The 4,800-nt window shown below is 37.7% G+C and overlaps 1 protein-coding gene across 1 annotated transcript in view; it reads right to left on the bottom strand.

Moving 5' to 3' along the window:
* The window catches only part of KDM2A (lysine (K)-specific demethylase 2A), a 150,708-nt gene that overhangs the window by 78,757 nt on the left and 67,151 nt on the right, over nucleotides 1–4,800 (bottom strand). The gene's annotated exons all lie outside the window — the stretch shown is intronic.

The following is a 4,800-nucleotide window of genomic DNA, read 5'->3' on the forward strand; positions in this document are numbered from 1 at the left end:
AACAAGTGTCGGTGTGAATGTGGAGAAACTGGAAACCTCATACATTGCTGGTGGCAACGTAAGATGGTACAGCCACTTTGGCAAACAGTTTGAAAGTTCCTCAAAAAGTCAAACATATTTATCATATGATCCAGCAATTCTCCTCATAGGTATATATCCAAAAGAACGAAAACATATGATCTTGTTTTCAAAACAAAAACTTGTACACAGATGTTCACACCAGCATTATTTACAATAATCAAAGAGTGGAAACAACCCAAATGTCAATAAATTGACAAACGGATTAACAAAGTGTGGTATACCTACACAGTGGAATGTCTGGCCACAAAAGGAATGAAACACTGATGTGAGCTACAATGTGGATAAACCCTGAAAATATTATGCCAAGTAAAAAAAAAAAAAGCCAGACACAAAAGACCATATATTGTATGATTTCATTTATATGAAATGTCTGGAATAGGCAAATCTTTAGAAACAGAAAGTAGATTAGCAGCTGCTAGGAGCTAGGAAAAGGGAAGAAGGGGAAGTAACTGCTAATGGTATAGGTCTCTTCCAGGAGCAATGAAAATGTTCTGGAATTAGACAGTGGTGGTATTTGTACAACTCTGTGAATATACTAAAAACCACTGACTTGTATACTTTAAACGAGTGAATGGCATGGTATGCAAATTCTATCTCATAAGCTGTTAACTTAAAAATGTTGCTTATGCTTCAAATTTGCCTTTTAATACATAATCATGTACTGCATAATGACATTTCAATCAACAATGAACTGTAAATACAATGGTGCTCCCGTGAGATTATAATGGAACTAAAAATTCCCATCACCTAGTTAGACACCGTAGCCCATCCAAACATCATAATGTAAAACATTACAGGCGGTCCTTGGGTTACAGCTGAGATACATTCCTGAAAACGTCTTTACATTGGATTTTTATGTAACTTGGATCCCTGATGAACAGCGTATATATGGTAATAATAATAATAAAAACAATAATACTGTAATGGTTCATATGTGATAATAATAATACAGTGTAATACTATAATAATAATACCTCTATACTGCAATAATAACTTATAGAAACTACTGTAATTCTTTCTTTTAATTCAAACAAACAAAACATAAAACAAACTTATACAAAGTTTAGATAGGAGACAGGAGAAATTTCCAAGAATATTAAAGGTTAACACCTAATGTTGCATCAATGCTAGGCTAATAGGAATGTTTCAGTTATTCTGATCTTCTAACCAAATCAACAATAAACTTTACATTTCAATAACTGCATTATGCTGTTGCTTACTAATAAGTGATGCTTTCATTGGAGCACAGCCTTTCACGTGTTCCATTATTCTCACTTTATCCTTTATAATTGTTCCGACAGTCCAGCAACTGAAGCCTAATGCTTTCCCAAGGAATGATGGCATCTGGTCTTTCTCTGAATGCTTAATTATTTCTACTTTCGTTTCCATGGTCATCACCTTTCTCTTTGCTGCAGGCTCACCTAGACCAGCAGTGGACTTTTTCCTTTGGAGGTAGCGTCATGGGGGTAAACACAGACTCACAAAATCAAATAAAAAAGTTAAGGCGAAAGTGATCCTGTGCATAAGTGACCATATAAACAATGAGACTAGACGCTACAGTAAAGATGCTGCGCCAATGAATCGCCTACGCCAGCGGTGCCCAACCTTTCTGGCACCAGGGACCAGTTTCACGGAAGACAATTTTTCCACAGACTAGGGCATGGAGGATGGTTTCAAGCATGTTACATTTATTGTGCAGCCAAACTTCTCTGCTAATGATAATCTGTACGTGCAGCCACTCCCCAGCACTAGCATCACTACCTTAGCCTCCACCTCAGATCATCAGGCATTAGATTCTCATAAGGAGTGCACAACCTAGATCCCTCACATGTCCAGTTTACAGTAGGGTTTGGGCTCCTATGAGAGTCTAATGCCATTACTGATCTGAAAGGAAGTGGAGCTTATGTGGTGATATGAGCAATGAGGGGTGGCTGTAAATACAGATGAAGCTTCACTGGCTCACCTGCCACTCACCTCCTGCTGTCCCGCCCAGGTCCTAACAGGCCACAGACCAGTACCAGTCCTGGCCCAGGGGTTGGGAACTGCAGGCCTACTCCACGTGGCTTTGTTTACATGTGCAAAAGAAACAAGTTCCTAAATTATTAATTCAATTATTTAATTATAAATCACCCAAATGGGGAGTTTTGGGAGCCTGCTCATAAGTACAGAATGCCTAAGTCGGGTGGTCTGTAACCCAGGGACTGACTGTATTCATGAGTTTGTGGTGGCACTGGTGTAAACCTACTATGCTGCCAGTCATACAGCACATAATACTCGATAGTGATAATAAATAACTATGTTACTGGTTTACATATTTATTATACTATGCTTTTGTCACTTTTTTTTTTTTTAAGAGACAGGGTCTTGATATGTTGCCCAGGCTTGATTAAAACTCCTGGTCTTGGCTACTCATACCTGTAAAATATTTTGGAACGATTGTTTGAGGCCAGGAGTTTAAGACCAGCCTGGGCAATAAAGCAAGACTCCATCTCTTAAAAAAAAATAAAATAAATAAATTTTTTTTTTTCTTTTTTAAATTAGCCAGCCTTAGTGGTATGTGCCTGAAGTCCCAGCTACTTGGGAGGCTGAGGCAAAGGATTGCTTGAGCCCAGGAGTTTGAGGTTGCTGTGAGCTAGGCTGACGCCATGGCACTCACTCTAGCCCGGGCAACAAAGCGAGACTCTGTCTTCAAAAAAAAAAAAAAAAGAAAGAAATGGTACAAGAACAACAGGATATCAACACCCAAAAGAACACCCTCTACCTCACACCACATACAAAAAAAGTAAAATGCTACTGTTTGAGAATGAGGATATACATATACAAAAAAAGGAAAGAAATTAAGGAAAAAAGAAAAAGAAGAAAAAAATTAAAATGGCTCAAAGGTTTACATGCAGGATCTAAAACTATAAAATTCCAAGAAGAAACACTGTAAATATTCATGACTTTGGATTAGGCAATGATTTCTTAGATAGGACACCAAGAGCACAAGAAATAACAACATAATAGATTAATCCTGGACTTCCTAAGAATTAAAATCTCTTGTGCTTCAAAAAGCACTATTAAGAAAGTGAAAAGATAACCTACAGAATAGGATTTTCTCCAATCTGCAAGTCATATACCTAATAAGGATCTAGTATCCAGAATATTTAAAGAACTCTTAAAACTCAATAATAAAAAAGACAAAAGAAAAAACAATTTAAAAATAGGCATACTACACAATGAAGGTAAGAAAAGGGGGAAAAAAATGGGCAAAGGATTTGAATAGCTATTTCTCAAAGATATACAATTGGCCGATAAGTACACAAAACATTATTCATTAGCTCAATATCATTAGTTACTAAGGAAATGCAAATCAAAACCACAATGAACCTTGTCTGCGCCTGCCAGGAGCCAGTGGTCCTCCACGCAGCCAGCATCCCATGAGACACATCACGTGCACCCACAGAAGGGACATGGGCAGAGCCATGGTGGCCAGGCTTGGGCTGGGGCTGCTGCTTCTGGCACGGTTCCTACCCACGAAGATTTATTCAAATCAAACAACTGTTGTGACACTTTCAAGTAACTCCTCCCAGAGTACCTGCGCTGCCCCAAACCCAGCTACTGCCACCATCAAGGCAGTTGGCAGTGCCCTACAGTCAACAGCCAGTCTCCTCATGGTCTCGTTCTCTCTTCTACATCTCCACTGTTAAGAGACTCAGGCCAAGAAATATCCACACTTCCCCAAATGGCATCTAGAAGTCCAATGTGGCAAGGAAAAAATAGGTCTTCATCAAATCTACTAATTCCATACCACCTTTTATTAACACATAAAATGTTGAGAATCCCAAACTGACTGGTTTAAAGAACATGTGAAGGGTTTGACTAGATGATGGATGCCAGTTTTAAGTCTGCTGGAGTTTCATGTACAAGAAAAAGAGAGGCAACATCCAAAATTAGTCAAGACATAATTTCCTTGAATGTGGCTTAAGAAATATGGACACTTAAAAATTACCTTAAAAATAAGAATAGATTTTACCTTGTCTCGAAATAAAAGATATGACATGGAATGGTTTTCATTTGGTTCATCAGTTCTCTAAGGCCATAAAAACAGGTAATATAAAAAGCTTCCATGTTTCTATTTATGTGTACATTAGAAGGAACTTCCAGCTGTTAACTGTAAATCCTCAATGTATCGTCTCAGCAGTACTAACTTAATGCAGATGCACTCTAGATGAAGTTCTACCTTGTTAAGCTATCGCTGTTCTCTTAGAAATTGAACTTTTTTTCCTCTGAGGCTTTGGATTAGACATTGCATTTGACCTTTTGTGTAGCAACTGACATGTGCCAGGGCAATAAAGGATCAGAATATTCCACAAGTCCAAGCGTCATGAGCAACTCTTGTGTATCCTTACAGAGCCAAGTGGCAGGCATTTCCTAGAACCTATTCCCATTCAACAAGAGCACCAGATTCATTTAGCTAAACTGATTCCAAAAAGTAGATAGAACTGCATTGACTTTGACTAATTTCAAAGTGCTTTTTATTTCTGCATATGCTGAATACTTTTTACAATTTAAGAAATGATCTGTTTTGAAGGCAAAATCACAAATCTTGCAATTAAAAAGGCAAAAATGCAAAAGAGCCAAAACTGGAAAGTGAAGACTAAAAGCTAACTTTTCGTTAAATTCACAAAAACTTTTTTCTTTTTCTTTTTTTTTTTTTTTTTTGAGACAGAGTCTCAC

The sequence above is a fragment of the Propithecus coquereli genome, unplaced genomic scaffold (genome assembly GCF_000956105.1).
Source record: "Propithecus coquereli isolate 6110/MARCELLA unplaced genomic scaffold, Pcoq_1.0 Scaffold120, whole genome shotgun sequence".
NCBI classification, from domain to species: Eukaryota; Metazoa; Chordata; class Mammalia; order Primates; family Indriidae; genus Propithecus; species Propithecus coquereli.